Source organism: Apus apus, chromosome 2 (assembly GCF_020740795.1).
Source record: "Apus apus isolate bApuApu2 chromosome 2, bApuApu2.pri.cur, whole genome shotgun sequence".
Lineage (NCBI taxonomy): Eukaryota > Metazoa > Chordata > Aves > Apodiformes > Apodidae > Apus > Apus apus.
The window spans coordinates 43,612,579-43,633,523 of NC_067283.1; the positions used below are offsets into that span (position 1 = coordinate 43,612,579).

At 45.4% G+C, this 20,945-nt stretch overlaps 1 protein-coding gene across 8 annotated transcripts in view; it reads left to right on the forward strand.

Annotated features, from left to right (window-relative positions):
* Window positions 1-11,253: 11,253 nt before the first annotated feature.
* Window positions 11,254-20,945, forward strand: part of POMGNT2 (protein O-linked mannose N-acetylglucosaminyltransferase 2 (beta 1,4-)) — a 33,281-nt gene continuing 23,589 nt past the window's right edge. For 3 of the 8 annotated variants that reach the window (XM_051610600.1, XM_051610601.1, XM_051610595.1), the window contains exon 1: window positions 11,288-11,338. The gene's annotated coding sequence lies outside the window, so the exon portion shown is untranslated. Of the gene's footprint in view, window positions 11,339-20,945 lie in introns of all 8 variants that reach the window. The other 5 variants (XM_051610596.1, XM_051610603.1, XM_051610602.1 and 2 more) reach the window with 5 other exon arrangements.

Consider the following 20,945-nt stretch of genomic DNA (forward strand, 5'->3'; position numbering starts at 1 on the left):
CATGACCTGGACAGGACAAGCCATGGGTTTTTGTGGCAGCTGAAATGGGAAAGTTAAACTTTGAGCTATTGGGGTTCCTTCACCCTAAATAACCAGGTCCTGGAACTAGCCTTTTCTCAAAATCTGAATTTTTATGAGTAGCTACTTTCCTCTGTGCTACCCAGTCATGTCTGGAGGATTAAGCTGCCTGTCTGTGCTCCTCACACAGGTTCTTGCTGCTTGTTATTGGCCTCGTTGCCTTTGCCAGCTACTTGAGACATTGCCTATCAGTAGGGGGCATCATTGTCTGTGGCTGCCTAGTCTCGGAGCACTGCTCGTGATTCCATATTTTATCCTAGTGAAGGCTGAGTCCGTGAACAGAATGTGTGGTGACTAGCGAACTAAGATCACTTTGGTGGGTGGTCATACCAGGAGTTAATAATCCAAGTACCAAAGCCACAGCTGAGAGGCTGGGACCGTAACCATCATGCTCACTATCTATTTGAAGAAATTATCTCTAGCATAAATTTGTTACAATACTCTCATCTGTAGAATCAGATGTTTATAGCTCAGATGAGTTTTGTGGGCACCTTCTTTGCCATGTTAGGTATCCCTGTGTCTCATAAGAAGGAACAGAAGAGGAATAAAGTCTACTGCAAGTTAGATTCAAAGATGGGAACATGTCTCGAGGCTTCCATGTAGAGGAGTAGTATTTTGCAATTTTATAACACTTAGATTTTTTAAAGAGCCCAAATCCCATTCACCTCCAAATTTTCCTAATGTGTCAGCAGCCAGTGTCTCTCCTCTAGTCAGATTTTATTTTGCTAATCTTCAACTTCAGAACTAATAAAGTTATCTTCAAACATGACCTACAGCAATGCTCTGACATGAGCTTGTTCTTGTGCATTGAATCTAATTCATTCATGTACAGAGGAATTAGCAGAGGGATCTATGTGCCACTAACACCCTGGAAATAGGACTTACAGAGTCTCTCTGCATACTTTGTCCTTGAGGCCACTAAGGGGGCTGAATTTCAACTCAAAATTGGACTTCACCTTCAAGCTAAAATGTGATTTTCACACCTGGACTTTCCTTACTAAAGATTTCTATTACAGCCCAGGGACAAAAATGCTAATGCAATAGCTTTCATCTTTCCGGAGTCTCTGTCCCTTCTCATTCCCCAGCCATATTCTGGGATCTGCTCTGGTTAGAAAGACATGCTGCAAAGAAGGCTGACAAAGGGCCTGATTATTTAACAGTTGAGTATTTATCCACTAGCCACTATGAAATAGTTGGAATTATTTTTATTGCATAGCCTTCTCTATGGAATAACTCGGTCATTTGCTCCAAGAAGGAGCAAAGACTCCTCCTTTCCTTCATCCCTGTTCCAGTACTCAGGTGAGACCCATCAGATCTGCACGACGCACGGTGAAAAAGTGTAGAGAATTATTTTGTACCTTAAACTGGAACTTAGTTGGGGATGCCAGCCTCATCTGGGGCAGCACAGGAACCATCATGAGGAGCAGCCCCTCAGGTCATCTCATCTGGTGCTCTTCCCAAGAGAGCGGCCAACACCACCTGACTTGGAAAAAGAAGCAAGAAAACCTAGTAGTGCTGCTACACGGGTTAGCTTTGGTCTGGAACGATAAGCACTGGCAGCTTCTAAACACTTTGAATGGTACGTTGCTGTTGAAAGTAACTCTTGGCTGTTCCAGCTCTCCGTATGGCAGTGGCTTCTTTCAGACTGATGGTAAAGGCTGGGGAATACTAGAAAGCTGCAAAGAATTCACACATTTAAATCAAGCTCAAGTGTAAGAAGCAATTTCCAAAGTATTGGTTTGCATATTTACTGTGTTGTGTTATCCCACATCAAGAATTACTCATTCTTGGCAGCATTCTCACCTGGGAAGCACAGCAATTGCAATTACACTTCCTAAAGAAGTCCAGCACCTTAAACAACCCAAACACCTTTTACAAAACTCACCTGCAAGGAACTGTATTTTATGAAATGTTTGAGAAGTCATGACAGCCATCAGGTCTGACTTCAGTGTAAGTATTTCTTCATGGGACTCATCATTTTTGCACATGGAAAAGAAGATTGAAGCTCTTTCGCCACTGGGTGCTACTGTACAAGGTAATCACTAAGCTAATGTGCAGATGTTCTTTTGATATGACCTGTTTTATACTCCACACAGTGGGCTGTTTAGGTTTTCTGTGAAGAAAATGGAAAGACACCCAGTGGGTGCCTGAAGTCCTGCATGTTTGTTATTATCCAACTCATAACACCATATGAGTCCACGTGTCTGCCATTTCTTTGTCTTTGAACATCTAGTGTAGTCACTACGAGTTGCCACTGCAGTGGTGCTGTCTGTGGAAAAGAAAAGGATTGAGGAGAGGTTTAAAATCTACACTTCAAATCCAAATGGCACAAAAGCTTCATTTTCTGTATCATTTCAGGCATGATGAAGAAGGTGACCACACGGAAATAATTTTAAGAATATAAATGAGATTAAGTGTGTCATCTGCAAGTGGGGGAGGGGGAAGGCAGCCACAGTACACAGGGGGCTGTAGCTGCAGGGAGATAAGAGCAGCTTCAGCTGGAGATTATTTTTCTGTCAGAGCAAAGCGCAGGAGACAGGATATGCACACAGACAGCAGTCCTTTGAGAGAGGTGGGAAATGATGCTGTCACAGTCTGGCCCCCAGGAGAGGAGACCAAAAGAGCATTTGCTTTATGGTCGCTTTGGGCACCTGAGAAGAAAGATATGAACGCTTTCAGGTTGGAGTGAGGCAGTCCAGCCTTCTCTACAGATGAGGGCTGCTGGAGGAGTGCTGGGAGGAGGATGAGTCTGCCAGTACTTCCCCAGGAGGCAGGCAGCTGGGATCACTGAGTAGAGGAATTGCCTCCCATTCAGTGTTGGGAATCACACTGTTAGTGCTTGTGTTAGAACAACTAAGGTACTGCTGGCGTGAAAAGCCAGAATTTCTTAACACTAGGTTTCATGTCTCCCGTTGTTTTTCAGGACGGACAGGACTCTCAGCTGCAGCTGATGCAAACTTCCACCGTGCAGTCTGGGAAGTGGGGACAGGGACAACTGGCCGCCGCCACCTTGACGCCGCCACTTCTGACCTCCGCCCGGCAGGCGGCGCTCATCAGGCCCTCCCCGCCCCCGCCCCACCTGCTTTTATTACTCCAAACTACTTGTTTTATTGGCTGGTTTTCATTAAAGAATTAACATAAAATTCAACAAGAAATTGGGGGGGGTGGGGGTGGGGACGGGACACCCGGACCCACCAGATCGTGGGTGCTTCCCTCCGGCTTCGGACAACAACCCCCCCAGCCGCCCCGCCCGCGCTGCCTGCCCGGCCGCTCCGCGCTGCTCTTCTTCACAAGCCAGGAGGGGAAAGGTGGAGGCAGGCGGAAAAATAGAAAAGTGGGCAGAGGGGGGCAACGACCCCCAAAAACCCCAGCAAGCCGAGTGTGACCAAGGGGAAGGCTGTCCTGGAGGCGGGTGGCTTCCCCTCCCCACATGTGGTGGCTCAGTAGCATCGTCAATAATCACTCCGGATTTCGGATGGATGACCTGGAAAAGATGGCTGAAGAGAGACTCTCCAAAGGACTGCTCACCTCAGTGAATTTCAGATGTCAGCAGGTTAAACTTCAGTGTCTCGGCTAAACAGTGACATGGTCATCTGCTCAAATTAGGCATCCTAGAATACATTCTAGCCACTAGCTACCAGATCTTTTCCTGAGAAGTACAGTTGGATGCTGAGGAGTCACAGCACAGGTTTAAAAAAAAATGGAAAGCAAATATTCTGCTAACCACAAGTTGGCAGAAAGAACTGTTAAAAATCCTGTCCCTGAAGAGCTCATGAATAAAGGAAAGCAGCTCTTTGGAAAGAGCAACGAAGCTTGTGAAAACCCAGGGCAACCACATCTTTATTTGTTATCATAAGCCTGAAGAGTTAACCGCTCTTTTATTTGGTTCTGAAGAGTCACATGCAGAAATAAAGGGAAGTACTTCTCTGTGAAGACTTTGTTTTGTTGTTTTATTAAAGAACAAATGTCATTTCAAGTTTCCACTTGCTGATGTTATGTTTCTTGAGCAGTAGTAGGAAGCCCCGTGGAACTGAAACTCACTTGATACATCACCCTGGTACTTTCAGAAGTAACATGCAAGTGGTATTTTATTCAGTTTGCAAAAGCAGTTGCTTAAGGTATGGCAGAGGCAGATCTGCAGTCTTAATCCATCCCCATGTGACTTACAGACCGGATTCAGCCTTTGTACATGCCAAGTTTACGCAAAAAAGTCAGAAGGAATAGATGGGGCACATTATTAAAAAGCAAAAAGTGAATTGATAAATTATACTTCATGATAGAGAGGATACAGAGAAGGCTGAGGTTCTCAGTGAATACGTTGCCTCAGTCTTCACTGGCAAAGGCATGGACTGTGAAAAGGAAGATCTCCCCACTGTCGGGGAAGAACAGGTTCATTTGCCTTCCTTTGCATCACATTCTGAGAAAAATCTGCTCTCGTGAGACCCCACCAGGAGTACCGTGTCCAGTTCTGGAGTCCCCAACATAAGAAGGACAAAGAGCTCCTGGAGAAAGTCCAGAGGAGGGCCACAAAGATGATTAGAGGGCTGGAGCACCTATCCTGTGAAGACAGGCTGAGAGAGTTGGGGCTGTTCAGCCTGGAGAGGAGAGGGCTCTGGGGAGACCTTATAGCAGCCTTCAAGTACCTGAAGGGGCTACAGGAAAGATGGGGAGGGACTTTTAACAAGAGTATTTAGTGAGAGGACAAGAAGTAATACATCAAAACTGGAAGAGAGGAGATTTAGGTTAAACATTAGGAAGAAATTCTGGAATTCTGAAATTCTGAAAGTGGTGAGACACTGGAACAAGTTGCCCAGGGAAGCTGTGGAAGTGTTCAAGGTCAGGTTGGATGGGGCTCTGAGCAACCTGGTCTAGCAGGAGGTGTCCCTGCCCATGCGGGGGGTTGGAACTAGATGACCTTTAAGGTACCTTACAACTCAAACCATTCTATGATTCTGTGATATATAAATAAGAAGCTGTATCAGGCCAAATCAAAGGTCCAGAATGATGTAGTCACATTTCGGGTTGCAACAGTCCAGTGAATACACAGGTATGTTTGCACATTTTTAATAATGTCTCTTACCAACAGTAATTCTCACGGAGGCAGGACACAGTCTTGTGTTAGAGGAATTCCTACCAGCAAGGATGGGAGGATGAAAGCAGTCATGGTGATAGGAGCCCCTGTTTATGGAGAGCAGCAGATGTGAGAGGGTAGGTCAAGGCACACAGGGCAGGGGGAAACTGAGTCAGACAACTGAGAAGCTGTCTCAATGACAGGTACAGCAGGCATCAAAGTTGGAGAGCAAGACTTGGTTAGCTGGTCTTATATCCATCCTGTATGGAAAAAGAGTGAATAAATACACCACATTCCCCCTGCATTCAAGTGATCCCCCCTCTCCCACCCCACCAGTGGCAATGGCCAGCACCATTCCTGCCACTTCTGAAACCACCTCTAGGCTGGACATTGCTCAGTGCAGAAGCAAACTGGTCTCAAAACTTGTGCAATGCTTCTCATGGAATCCAGGCCCGCATTCTCCCGTTTTTTACTGGACAGCTCTCCACCTCAGCAGTTAAATGCGTGCCGTGTTGTCATTTTAAATGGGCAGATTACAGAACACCAGAAATAGCAGAACACCATCAATTCAATTGCTGAGTGACACAAGGTACTAAGAGTGATGAATCTTTCCTACCCAGACAAGAAATGATTGATTTGAATAATTGCCTGAGAATATTCGCATGACACTCGAACACAGTCGCTGTCATGATTACCAATGTCTCTCTTCCTCACAGTAAGTCTATAATTGGCAGGAGTGTCTCAGATAATTTATACAGCAACAAGATTTTCACACTTTCCCAGTTCTGGATAGTTGCTAATATTTCATGAGACAGTCACTTTATCATACAAGGAAACTTTCATGAGCTCTTGGCACATCTCTTGATGCCGACTGTCACTGAATTTCTCCATTTTCCTGCCTTTTTTTTTTTTTTTTAATTTGTCACTAGTAACTACCTATTCCTTCTTTGTATTGTGGAGGTTAGTTTTAGTCATGGTATTAGATTAGTGCAAGTCTCTTTCCTGTATTTAAGAGGAACATCTACTGAAGTCCATTTATGAATCTCTCTACAACTCTGTTATGAGGGAAAATTCCTTCTTTCTCAAGTACCTCAACAGCTTGCCTGTAAAATGTTGTTAATTAAAATGAATGGCTAAATAAATCAGGTGTTTGCTTCTCTAACTGTGTCCTGCATTCCGAACTAAGCAGACCACTCCAAAACCAAGCAGGATCTTTGAATCATAGAATGGTTAAGGCTGGAAAGGATCTTAAAGATCATCAGGTTCCAACCCCCCTGCTATGTGCAGGGACACCTCACACTAGACCAGGCTGCACAAGCCTCATCCAACCTGGCCTTAAACACCACCAGGGAGGGGGCTTCCACAACCTCCCTGGGCAACGTATTCCAGCACCTTACTACCCTGATGGTGAAGAATTTCTTCCTGATGTCTAACCTAAATCTACCCTCTTTTGGTTTTAAACCATTACCCCTTGTCCTATCACTACCCTCTCTGTTGAAAAGCCTCTTCCCAGCTTTTCTGTAGCCTCTTCAGGTACTGGAAGGGCACTACAAGGTCTCCCCAGAGCCTTCTCCAGGCTGAATAGCCCAAACTCCCTCAGCCTGTCTTCACAGGAAAGGTGCTCCAGCACTTTGATCATCTTGGTGGCCCTTCTCTGGACCCTCTCCAACAGCTTCATGTTTTTCCTGTGCTGAGGGCCCAAGAACTGCACACAGCACTCCAGGTGGGATCCCACCAGAGCAGAGCAGAGGGGCAGAATCCCCTCCCTGGCCCTGCTGGCCACACTTCTTCTGATGCATCCCAGGATGTGTTTGGCTCTCTGGGCTCCAGCACACACTGGCGGCTCATGTCGAGCTTCTCATCTACTACCACTCCCAAGTCCTTCTCCTCAAGGCTGCTCTCTAGTAATTCTTCCCCCAACATGTGGTGGCAGCACTGCTCAGCAGCAAAGGCAGATCTTTTATTTAATTTTTTTTTACTCTTGCATGTGTTCCACGTCAGCACATGAAAAATTAATAGCAGGGAGTAGGTACCAACCGTGATACAGCAATTACAGGTTGTGGGCTCACTGCTTGCATTTCCCAAATGAGAGACAGTTTAATGAAATCTCACTCTTTGGAGACAACAAAGTGTCTATTCCCTCCAAACAAATTCATACAAATATTCATTCAAATACAAATTCATACACCTGAGGTAGAATGATATGAATATGTATAATATGTTTACTGAATTACCTGAATTTGTAAGAGAGATTTGAGGCAGGTACCACTTTCAAAACACCTTGTTCAGCTCTCTCTGCTGCCTGCATTTAGAACACGCCAGGCCGATGTGCAGAGAGTTATGTGCTGCCCTTATTCCCAAATGGCTTCACTGACATTTTTGGCTGAAGTGGTGCTCTTTGACAGGATGATCAGACAGCAGCACACCCGTTGGGTGTCACTTATTAACTTTTACAGGACTGGAATCACTGGTGCTCATCCAGTTTTACATACTAGCTGGTTGGCCCACCAGCTCTGCTGAGCTGTGCCTACACCACAGGCAGACTGCCACATCCCCTATTCCCCACCTAATAAATTTTACAAAGCTGACATTTACAAAAAATCTGGATGGCTCAATCCCAGTAAGATCCTGCCAACAACTTATGTAGATGCTTCTGTCTGTCCTGGTGTAGAAAGGTTAAGAGTGCTTACCCCTGAGCAAGTTTGCTGATGGCACAAAACTGGGAGGAGGAGTGGCTGTTACACCAGGAGGCTGTACTACCATTCAGCAAGACCTGGGCAGGCTGAAGAGCTGGGTAGAAAGGAATCTAATGATGTTCAACAAAGGCAAGTGTAGGGTCCTGCACCTAATGAGGACTAACCCCATGCACCAGTACAGGCTAGGGGCTGACCTGCTGGAAGGCAGCTCTGTGGAGAAGGACCTGGGAGTCCTGGTGGACAACTAGTTAACCATAAGCCAGCAGTGTTCCCTTGTGCCAAGAAGGCCCAATCCTGAGGTGCCTTAAGAGAGTGCGGCCAGCAGGTTGAGGGAGGTTATCCTCCACCTGTACACTGCCCTAGTGAGGCCACATTTGGAATTCTGGGGACTTGATTATCTCTTTTATGAGGTAAAGGCTGAGAGACCTGGGTCTGTTTAGCCTGGAGAAGGCTGGGAGGGGATGATATCAATGCTTATAAATATCTAAAGGGCGGGTGTCAAGGGGATGAGACCAGACTCTTTTCAGTGGTGCCCAGTGACAAGACAAGGGGCTTAAACTGGAACACAGGAAGTTTCATCCGAACATGAGGAAAAACTTCTTTACTTTCAGAGTGACAGAGCACTGAAACGGGCTGCCCAGAGAGGTTGTGGAGTCCTCCTCTGGAGGTATTCAACACCCACCTGGGTGCAATCCTGTGTAACCTACTCTGGGTGAACCTGCTTTGGCAGTGGGGTTGGACTAGATGGTTTCCAGAGGTCTCTTCCAACCCCTACCATTCTGTGATTTTGTGAAGTGCCCACCAAATATTAATTTGGTGGAAGAGGGAGAGCACAGGCATCAGGCAAACCGAGAAAAGAGCTAAGGCAAAGTCACACAGAAATACACAACAAAGAAGCTTGTGGATCTAGTTGACTTCAGCTGAGCAAGGCTTGGAGTGCTGCAGTCTGGTATGTTAATGTTCACGAGCAGGCACATCAGTGGCCCTGGGCAAGGGAAGCTCCTAGGATTGAGCCCTCCAGTATTTTCTAACTCAAAGAGTTGGCACATACAAAAGTAGCTATAACCCAAGTGCAGAAGGTGAGGACATAGGAGGTGGAAACATTTAAATGTTTTTGCTTGAGGCTGGAGATACAATTCTGTCTATTGGACTGTAAAAAGTGTCTCAATGGTTCTAGCTCCTGATCGTGACTCCATTCTCTGCATGTGCCTCTAAAAGCAAATATATTCACTGAGCAGTCACATCAGAAGTGATTTGTGCAATGTAAGTGGTAAGTGTGTAAATGTGTGGTGCCATGTTGAAACTCAAGTTTGCATCATTACACCATTTGAGAGTGTCTTATAGGTCCCATATCCTATCTACCAGCCCTGTGCAGACATCTCGGGCAACCTAAACTGTCTAGAATGGCACTAGACACCTACCTCTGGGCACCTGAAGTGGCTGTCTCTGCCATTAGCATATTCACACTGCTTTCACTGGGCATCCCCTGTAAAAACTTCCCTACCCTGTAAAGGCAGTAGACTTAAACAGATGTGGGTCTATAAACTTGTTACTCTAGGAATAACAAATGAACTATTTTGCATGAAAAGTTTATCAGATTATGCTCTTCTCCCATTGCAGGTTATTCTGGAGCAGACATGACAATAAATCACCACAATCCTATGAATATTTCATAGAAACACATTTCAGCTTATGGGTGTTCTTCTTTTTCTTGAACGATTGTGTCTGTGTCTTTGGCTATTCATCGTCTGCGATACGTGACTGGCCACTTGATTCAAATTACTGTAATGTCGGAGTTTTTGACTGGTTCATTAAATATCTCATAACAAGGAGGAAAAGTAGGACTGCAGATGACTTTTATGTGAATATGCAAACAGGTATTCATAAAATCTTAGTCAAGATTTCTACTCACAAATGCTTTAGGAAAATTAATAGAGATCTCTAAACATTGTTGAAATAAGTAGTGACTTTTTATTCCAACAGATGGTAATGAAAATGGTGACAGCAATGATCATTTTGCACCATAGCACTAGTTATGAAGATGTGGGTCCAGCATTCTGAAATCTTTCTAAGACTGAAGTATAACTCACAAAGCTAATGAGAAACAGAGTTGATGGGATCTCTTGCAATGGATTTCATTAGTGTAATAGTTCTTGAGCAAACTCTGGAAAACAAATCTCAGAAGCCTGACATTTGCTTTATCAGTCCGTAAGAGCTCAACATTAAAATTCTTAGAGGCCATAAGGAACTTAAATTTAGAGTAGAAACAAGCACTTCTGAAAACCTTCAGTTCTCGTGTGTATCTCATAACGCAGGTTAGTTCTTTGGATCACTTGCCACGAAATCTGCAGAGCGGGAAAGAAGGCTGGAGGAAGGAGTACTAAGCTGTTAAATTTGATTTCCCCCAGATGACTATCAGCTTTTCAGGGGCAAACATTTCAACGGTCAGAGTTTTACATTAATTTCCTGTACGCACGTTTGGCAACCCCGTCACTCGGGGAGCGCTTAGTTACGCATACAAACACCAGCTAATGCGAAAGATGCTACCGACCCATTAACTGTCCTTCTCCTTGACTGAAAGCGCTTGCGTGGGTGTGGAAATGGAAAACTGCCACCAGAAATCAAACGCCTTAGTGAAGCGAATGACAAAAGCCCTGCTGTCTTTGGGAGAGGCCGGGTCAAGCAGAGGTGCTGCGCATTATACACGTTCACGTGGCCACTTGATTTGACTCCTTGTAGTGGACTCCGCATGTTCTCTGGGGTCTGTTCAAGCTGTAACAGCCTCACGGTTCCTCTGACAAAGTCTGACCTCACTAACACCACCACGGGAACGTGACCTGCTGCCGCTGTGGCATTTTCCCTGGTGGGAAGAGCCTTCCTCAGCTAAAGATGCAGATGCCTCTTATCTATTAGGTTTTTCCGGTAGATTGGAAGGCGTGTACTCGTAATAGTGATCGCTGCTCTGTGCTTCAGCGTGTATACTCTGCGTGGAAGAGATCAAGCGGCCAGGGAAGGTGGGCAGCAAGCCCGGCGGCCCTGAGGCGGAGGGCAGCCCAGGGTCAGGGTGGGACCCTGAGGGACGAGGGAAGGTCAGTGCCTGAAGGTGGGGGGGCAGGGCAGCGGAAGGGTGAGGCGGAGGGTTGAAGGAGATCCGGAGAACAGAGGAGCGGTGCGGCGGACTGGGAGGAGCGGAGGAGTTGCGGAAACCGGCCGGACGGCGAGGCGAGGGCAGCCCGAGCAGAGAGCTGGGAGGGGGGACCCGCGGCCCGAGACGGGGCGCCCAAGAACTACACCCCCCAGCATGCCTCGCGCGGCGCCCGGCCCCGGGCATGCGCAGCGGCCTCCGGGCTGCCCGCCGCCTCAGCCGCCTCCCGGGAGCGCGGGGGAGGCGGTGCCGCCTTGTCCCGCCCTCCCCGCCCCGCCGCCACGGCCCCTCGGTGGGCAGCGGGAGGGCAGCCCAGGAGGCAGGCGGCGGGGCCGGCTGCGGCGGCAGGTGAGGCGGCCGTTGGGGCGGCCGTTGGGGCGGCCGTTAGGTGGGGCGGCCGTTGGGGCGGGGGCAGCCGTTGGGGCGGGGGCAGCCCGGGGCTGGGCGGTTCGCGGGAGCCGGCGGCTGCCCCCTCTGCTCTGAGGGGAACGTGGGGGAAGGGGAGGCGGGCCGGGGTGCGGGGCGCTGTCTGTGGTGGTGGTGGTGGTGGTGGTGGTGGTGGTGGTCGGCGGCTCCACAGGGAGGAGGCGCGGGGAAGGGGGGGTGTGTGTGTGTGGAGATAAGCCGCGGGTCCCCCCAGGGCTGTGGAGAGCGGAGCTTGGTCGGTGGGACTGTTTCTTCTCCAAAGCCGAAGCGGTCCGGGCGGTCCCGGGGGCGGGTGACGCTGTGAGGGTTGGCTGTGGTAGGCAGCTGCCTGCCCCGCAGAGAGGCGTTTCGATTAAAACTCTGATAACCTCCCTAGAGGTCAGAGACGCTGCGGGTTTGCAACCTACCAGGGCAAGCAAAGATGTAATTATGTTCCGACGGTTTTCCTTGGTGGCTCAGTGCCTTGGAACCCCCCCCCAGACACCTGTCTTCAGCTCTGAAAGCTTATCAGCCCGTGTGAATTTGGCCCCGGTGGATACGGATGCTGAATTTATCGCATCCTGGCCCTTTTAATTGCTGTGTGCTGACTAAGCATGATGGAAAAGTTTCTCTTGCTTATGTCAGCGCTGGGTGCATCACACGTGCACATTCAGAGGGTCAGGATTACAGGTCTGCTTGTGTCCCCTTGCTTCCTTCCAGCCCCTCTCAATTAATACAGTGTTTAAATGGGCTATTAAGATAATGGCTGCTGTTTTAAAAAAAAGAAAGTGAAGAGGCACACTCCTCTCTGGTGATGAGAATAATGACTGCATCTGAACAACTGGTAAAGGCGAGGGAACATATTGGTGTTTTCACACCAGTACCATAGTTTGATAACTACCGACAAATGCTGACTTTTAAACAGTGACTGCTGATTCAGGAGAATCTGTTGACTTTGGTAATAAAACAGTAATGGCTCCTTTTAATAGTGATCTGGAAGCACTTGAAGTGATAGACTGGCTTGTTGGCTCAAGCCTTGGCTTAGCTGAGAGCCAGAAGAGCTCTTACTCTTTCAGATGACCACCTCCCCCCAGCAAATCTGATGTATGCTAGCCACATCAACTTAAGACAGGGTGTTTGTTTTGCAATGTCATTTTAAAAAACATGGTAGATACCAAATACGTGAACTAGATACAGGAAACCTGTTTTGCAGTCTGCTTTTCTGCAGGAGCTCGTTTTAAACGGTTTATGATTGCAAGGTGGCAGTTTTACTTGGAGTCTCACTTTTGTGTTTTAATTAGCTGTCATCAGAGCTGGAGTTCAGCCTCCAACACTTGTGAAGTGTGCCATGAACATGCACTCAAGGTACCTGCTTAATATTTTGGGACCAATTACCTAGAACCCATTCTCTATTAAGCAATGTACAAACTAGATTGACTATGTGGAAATCTTTTTCCAGTTACATTTCCAATCTCCTGAGTTGCAATTCACTGTGAACTTACTGAGGCATACATGAACCATCTGAAAATTGGATATTCACATTCCCCTTGTTCTCAACCCCATCTCTTAAAAATTGTTGATTTAAAGTCTTCTGTAAGTGCTGTTGGTTTAAGCAGTTCCCTGTGATAGCAGCCCACATTTAGTTTCTGTATGCCAGAGTTTTTCCCAGTCTTATATCTGGACTGTGCTCTGTCACAGCAAGGTCTTTAGGAGGTGTTTTAAAACATAAGAGGCTTAAAGATCTTCCACTAGTAAAACTATAATTTTATTCAAATAAAACAGAGCCATAGATTAATTCTCTCAGCAGAAGCTTTGCTTTCTATTTAAAATGGCTTTTCCAACTGGAGTGTACCTAGGTTGTGAAGGAGTGGATTTTTCTAGGAAGTAGTGGGAGGCAGGAAGGATCATGAAAAAGAAGGCGGCGCAAAGGGCAGCATTAAGCCACAGAGCTAGAACCCATCAGAAGTTCTCAGCTGTGCAGACAAAATCTTGCCGTGTCACACTGTGGGACAGTAATTTCTTCAGTTGTTATCCAGAATGGTCACAGAGTTTTGTGGTTCGGAGCAAGGGGTTGAATGGGTCTATGGGTCCATGTGGCATGAGGAGGAGTGGGCTAGGAAGCGTAAGTGGAGTTCCAAGGGGGAATGGGGGGTACTTCCCCTGTTTTGCTGGCCACGTTCCTGGGGAAGCCAGTGGCTGTTCCTCAGGGACTTGGCACAGTTGGCATAGAGTGCTGACTGAGAGTTAACGTTGGTTGGTGGTTGTGCTGTACTAGATGAGTGGGACATGAGATGTTCCTTTTAGGTCTTCACACCTTTCCTTCACCTTCTGTGGTAGGACATGTTCCATCCTCAACCAGCATGCTGCCTGCTTTGACACTCCTCTGCCCTCTTCCCCCTTGCCACTGTCTCTCCCTGTCCTGGCAGTGAACTGCTAGGTGTGAGTTGTTGGAGGAAGGTAGAGTTCTTTCTTTGCCCTCCAGGCATGCAGACTGGGCCTGGTGGAACAGGCAGTGGAAAGGCAGTGGCTCACATTTGGTCATGCTAGGCAGTCCTCAGCTCTGCCTGCACTTGGAGCAAGCTGTGAGGGAGGCATTGAACTCAGTGTGGCAGAATTTAAACTGTGAGTTTTCAAAGCCAATTACTGGGCACAGTCTGACAGGCTTCAGTTTCATTAGCTGCCTCCCAGGAGTATTGAGCTGTGCTGCTCACCTTTGCAGAGCTCAGATTCTCCTCTATGGTGTTATTAGGTGTTTTTAAAAATAGCTTCATCAGTCCACTTGAAAGAGCTGGTCTGCTCTGATAACGGCGCCTGCTGGTGTTTTTCCAGATAAGGAATTTGTCACTTTTCCTGCTGTCATACATGCAGCTTCTGCCCTATTTAGAATACAGCTTAAAAAAAGACTATAAAGTAGCCGCCAGTCTTGTGTAAAGATTTGTGTGTTCCATTTAGGAACAACTGAACCTTCCTCATTTAACTGCTCTGGACACTATTGGTTTATGAAGAAGATAGGAACAGACTAAGTGTAGAGTTGAAGGTGATACTTCATATACCTGTGTATTGAGGAAATCCTTATTGTAAGATCTGTTAAATAATAAAGTGACAACAGGCCAAAGATCTCTTCTTTTTTTTTTCTTTCAGTCCCAATTAGAAGTTTATTAGCTTTTAAAAGGCTCTGAAGTACTAGCATGTGCGTGCATGTGTATAATCTATATGGTGGTGGGAAGCAACCAGATGAAATAGTATAAAAACAATTTCAGTCTCTTTTGAGAGTCTGAAATGTAGTTGCATTTGTGCACACCAGGAGTATTGTGGGGAAACTGCAATCGCGTGACATAGGTAGTAATTCATTCTATAATGGTGTACGCAGGAGCAATGTTCTAATTTACACATTTCTTTGATGTTTTGTGAACAGGTGGCATTTTTAAAAAGGTCTATTAATTCTGTGGGAATTTTGTAACGGCTATTTGCGGGGGTATCAGAAGAGAGTAGCAGCCAAAGTGAGGCTCCTAACTTCTCTGCTCTGCTTCTCTGCAGCCTCATTCGTAAGCTACTACCCTACCCTCTTAGGCATCCTTGTTCAAGAATATTCACTGGTGTCCTCAGCATAAATTGGGAGTTTTTTCATTGCTCATGTTTTGTTGTAGGACCCAGTGAATTTTCATATGAAAGTCCTTTACTCTTTCCCACATTCCCTCTTGCTTCTCGGTTCCTTTCTGTTTTCCTGTATCTGTTTTTGTCTCTTTCACCATGCCTTTTGCTTAGGTTTATTCAGGTACTTTAAGCACCTGCCTAAGTGCAGCACAGGGTATAAGTACCCATTTGCTCTGTAATATCAAAGGATCACGTTTCAGAATTACAACTTTTCCCTTTAACAAGAACAAAAAAAGATTCCTGGTTTCTATGGTGATGAGTGCAATATAAACGCCTATAAATAAGTAAACATCTGATTCTTGGACTTTGATTTGCAGTATTTTTGCTTTTCTAATGAGATACAATTAAACATCAAAATGGGAGGAGGTGACATTTTACCAATTAAAAAAAATACATATTTTTTTTTATTCCATGCATTTTATAGTATTTCTGCTGAGAACAATTAAATATTAAGTTGTTTATTTTTCTCTCTGTTGAAGGTTTATGTTTTGAAAAATCAAAGTATTTATAGAACAACTTTTAGATGCCAAAAGGCACTCCACTAAAAAGGTGGTGTCCATTTTCTGTTTAATCAGAACATACATTTTGAACCAAATGCCTATTTTTCTTGTCTCACAGAGTTTATTACGTGCTGTCACAACATTTAAGTGCCAGTCAAAAGCATCTATAAATGTAATTATGTTTCTCTGCAGTATTTGAAACCCCACTGGTGCACAACAGCAGAACTTGAACATGTTGCTGACTTTTTCTTTTACGTTAAAATGACAAAGGCAAACTAAAAAATTGGATATTCGTTGTTGACATCTGAGGAGGAGGGGTGAATTGACTTTCTTCTAAGCCCTTTGTTCTCAGGTCCATGGTGTAAAAGTAGTTTCCTCTCTGTGCTGAAGGTGATAATTGTACAGTGGATTGGATGGAGACAATAAGCTGCTTCTTCAGAAGTCACCGAGTAGCCAGCAGCCATTGCTAAAAAAGCCTTTTTCATTAGTAATCCCTGGAGCCCAGTCCACTCGCAGTTTCTGAAAGCAGGACTGCAGCCCAGTTCCCCATCAGTGAGTGCACTGGAGTGTTCTCCCTCACAGGTGTTTCTCACTCAGGAAGTGGGTGCCTTTTGTTTAACAGCAAAGCAGGGATTACAAAGGGATGAGCTTTCTATCCTTAGGGGAAGGAAAATGGTTATTTATAATATAAGGAAATAATAATTTCTTGAAGGCTGGCTCTAGTTTCTTGGTGGAAACTGATTTTGCTACAGAGAGCCAAAGTGAGATTTCTTCAATCCTAAGCTGTGGAGGGCAGCTTGTGTACTGGTAGGAAGTAGATCTGGTTTCTGCCATCATCCCAACTTTGTATTCAAAGAAATGCTCAGACTTCCAAAAGCACTGTTCTTTCCTGTTAAGTTTTGGTTAAACTACACTATGTCATTCACTGTCTTCGTTCCCTCAGTGCATTCTAATTCATATCTACTTGCTTAGCAATTTAAAAGATACTTGACTAAATGCCTTTCACTTCAGAGTGTGTGTAATTTTAGGAGGACAAGGATTCATGGTATTTTTTCAAGTTACACACAATTACTTTTCATAGAGCAAGACACGTACATCTGCACATTGAAGGTAAAGGCAGAACAGGAGCAGCGGATGGGTGTCCCTGCAGGTCTCACTTCAGTAGTGACGGCCAGCACAGTTTGATGTATGTTTCATCAGCCTGTCACTTTTGTCCCAGCTGAGCTGCTGCTGTGACCAGGCTGGTGATGCTAACCTGAAGAACAGTGACAGCTTCATGGCTTTCCTGGCAGTGAATTAACCCCAGAGCTGCCTCAGAACCTGGTGCTTTGTGCTGTAGGACTGCACTGACATCCCAGAGGGTGGCACAGAGTCCTGACCCTGTGGCTGCCTCAGCACTGTTATGTGTGGGCTGGATGCCAGAGCCAGGAGCAGCTTGTGCATTCTACCTGCTGGAAGGTGCTTTGAGCTTTGTGTGTATCAAAGGCAAGTATCACTTGTGCCTGCACTGAGGTTAGGCTCGGACAGTCAGTGTTTTAACTGCAGGTCTTGGCTGTCTTCACAAGATTGTGTGGCTGACAGCAGACATGGGCGATCCAAGGTCTCTACCAAAAGGGGGATTGCAAAGGCTGATGAGGTTTATAGGCAGCCTGAACTCAAAGAGAATCTGTGCTGCCTACAAGAGCAACACGGAGATGGGAAGGGTGGCTTAACCCTGGGCTGGTGATTAAACCTTTATGCTTTCTATTAAGCCCTCTCTTTTCCCAGAAAGGGAAAGGAAAGAGAATAATAGGAGAGACTTATGGGTTGGGAACTAAACTATGCAGCTTTAATGAAACGATAGTGATTGAAAAGAAAATAATTAAATATCTACAAATATATACAAACCACACTGGTGCTCCCTCCCAATACTGCTTGTACACCACCAAGGCTGCAGGGCAGGCCCTGGGAAAGCCCCTGACTGGACTGCTAGAGTCCACAGCAGATGAGAGCTGGATGCAGGAACAAAAGGATTTGGAAATGAGTGGATCAGGGCCAAAGACAGAAGAACAGTCAAAGTCCTCCCAGGACACTGGCTATGGACAGAGAGCTTGACCCTTGTGATCTCTCAGCTTTATACTAAGCATGACATGTATGGGATGGAATACTCGTTTGGTTGGTTTTGGTCACCTGACCGGTCCACTCCTCCATGACAGGAGGGCCGCAGGTGTGATCCGTTTTCTTCCCTTTTGCACCTGGCACACAAGGTGTTGAGCAGAACCTAGCAGTGGTGCTGGTTCTGCATACTGTTCTCCAGCAATAACTATAAACATCAAGTGTTACCAGTCCTAGAAGCAGACACTGAGTGAAAAGACATGCTGTTAATTTCAGCAAGTGCAGTTCCTTAGTTCCTTAGAAGAGGCTTTACTGAAAATTAAAATTACTAAAAAAAAATTGGTTCTGTCCTGGCTCAAACCAGGACAGGTGACAAATAGGGAATCTTGAAAGTGCTCTGAGTTTGCAGCTACTCTCAGAGCCAGCCCCCTGGGCTTGGTGTACCATGTTGATGCTCGAGCAGGACCAAGCTCCAGAGTCACTGAGTTTTCTCAATTGGTAAGCACCACTATTACTAGTCCAGACTACCTTTTAATGAAGTGCAATCTCAGTTCAGAAGCCTTTTCTTAGGGTAGGATGATGAAATACACATGCTGATATTAGTAACAAATCAAGCTGGTGAGGACAAGAGGTAGAGATATTGTGTATCTCCTTTTCCTGCAGAGATAGAACAAAGGATTAAACAGCACATATACAACATTTTTTCTCTTTTTTTTTTTTTGTCTTTCAGAAGTTCTGCTTTTCTGTGCAGTATTTTTTCTTTCTTTTGATTATTTTAATTTTTTTTTAGTGGATGGATATGATCCAGGACCATCTGGTGGAATTTGCTGTTGTCACATCTAGGTTTTTAGATGTATTGCCTGTCAAGTTATATTGTATATTCAGATGAGTTTCTCATATGATGTGCTGACAACTGCTGACAGCCCTGAGATGGGAAGTTGGAAACCTGGGTGAAAGAAGAGAGGGCAGTGTTAGCTTTAAAAATGTAGCTTTGGTTGCTCTTGATTGGTGGGATTTCATTTCTGGTACCTATGGTTGACTTTTTAAGTAAAGAGAGGTAAATGAGTGAACTTTAAATCAAGTGTATCTAACTGCACCTAAGGTACTGTAATTAAACTTGGAAGGTTTGTAGTTCACTCCTAGTTTTCTCATTGATTTTGTTTTTTTCTCTTTGACACTGGGTTCCTCACTTAAGTTGTCTTTGTCCTTAACTCTCCCCCTGTAGGCACTCTCACATTTAAATTGCAGTCTTTCCTTGCTCTAGCTCCTCTGTCCTTCCTTGCTCCCACCTTAGAAAGGAGATCTCAAAATGCTTCTGCTTTTATTGGGATACCACCAGATACTCTAGTAATTGGAGTATGTCCTAGTTCCCTAATAATTCTGTAGTAAAATGAATTAAGATTTGTGGCAAATTAATATTAACCTTTGCAGACAGATCACATATATGAAAGCAATAAGCCACTCTGAAATAACTACAGTAATAATTTTCTTGCTGGTTTAATATTAAAATAATTAATTAAAGCAGATTTTTTTTAATGTAGAGATCCACAGTGCAATTATGTTTCTTCACACTTTGACAAAGATAATGCTGTGCTTTGTAAACCAGAATCCAAACAAGCTGTGAGCAGTTCAATTTTGTTCCTCATTTTTTTCTGCTTTAATTTGAAGCCCTGAGTAGCAATTAGGCTGGTGACAAGATAAATTTCACAACTTCTTCATTTTTTAATTGGCCAGAGCAGTAAAGAAGTGATTTGTGTTTGAACTTGAAAGGTTCTTATTTTGTGTAGTAGTTGTAAAAAGCTCAGTACAGGTACTTGTAAGTGGGCTGGAAGGAAGCCTGTTTGTAAAGAGAGATGGGATTGCACTACAAAGGCATGGCCAGGTGTGGTGCTGAACAGACTCTTCCTGCTCTCCTGCTCAAAGCTGTGGTGGTTCTACTGGGCCTCCTGCTCGTTACATCCTGCCTATATGTTGATAAACTTGGAAGTCATCCTTGGAAAGAAAAAAACTTTCTTCCACAGAGGTTTGAATCTGAAAATTACAGTCCCCAAAATCAGGGGACTCTTCTCGCAGTTTGCTAAGGGAGAAGCTCAGAAGCATTCACTTGCCTCTACTTATTTCTGTGTCTCCTTGGTGCTACTTCCTGAGAGTACCCTCTTTTATCTGTGGAGAGATGTGTTAATCTGAGCAGGCAAGTAGAGCCTGAATATGAGAAAAAGTAACCACTGTTCTGTACTCTGATCATCTGCAATTCCATACTTTGTGAGTATCAGATAGGATCTAGCTGGATCTGGAAATGATCCAGCTCCTGTGCCATTGTGGACGATGGACTGGGATTTTCAATGGTCAGTGTGAGGGTTCAAGCAGCCCTCGATGGTGGTGGTGGGTTGTGTTGCATGGAGCACTGTTCTCGTCCGTATCAAGCGTCAGCTCAGCTATTGTTAGAAGTGAACTTTGGAGGAAACCCTATAGATGGAATATGGCCAAATTACCTTCCTGTAACATGTTGGATAGCACTGCAGGGAGGTGAGGCTGGTCTTCAGTCCTCAGATGCATTAAATTAACTCTGGGCAAGCTTGCTGGGAAAAGGGTAATGAAGCGGGTTGGAAACAGGATGTGTGTGCTCAAGCACATGCAGTGGGCTTAATACTTGAGGCAGCATTCCCGCAGGCAGGTGGCTGGGGAGCAGCCAGGTCACGGAGCATGCTGTGCTGTCTGTTAAATGTATCACAGTCCACAGACGCAGCTGAAATCACTTGTCCAGGCATAAGAGGTAAAGTCACATAGGAAGGAGAGCAGTACTATTGGGAGAAACTTGTGAGAGGAGCTGGATGCAGTCTAGTGTAGTGCTGGCTGTGTAGGGCATGTCCTGGCCACCACCCTCTCAGGGGTTGCTTGAATCTTGCGGCAGATTTCAGCTCCTGATGGTGGAGACTGATGAAGATCTTGACACATCGATTCTGTTGTTTCAGGTAGAGGTGGCTGCTGAATGAATCTGCAATGTGACTGACGTGTGGTGCTTCATCTTTATTTCATGTGATGAGGAGATGGGAGGGTGGAGATTACTTGAAGTGCCTGGCCAGAGACACAATGCAATTTATTAGTGTTCGTTTGTCTGGGGAAATACACAGCCCATATATAATTTAGAAACATGTTAAAAAATAGGAAGCTATTGTATTTTAAAATCAGTGAGCACTCGAGTCTGTTGGTTTAAGTCTTGTTTCTGTGACACATAAATGCACTGCTATACATTTTGTATTTATAGTATCTGTACATTATAAGCTGATAAAACTAAGCCCTTC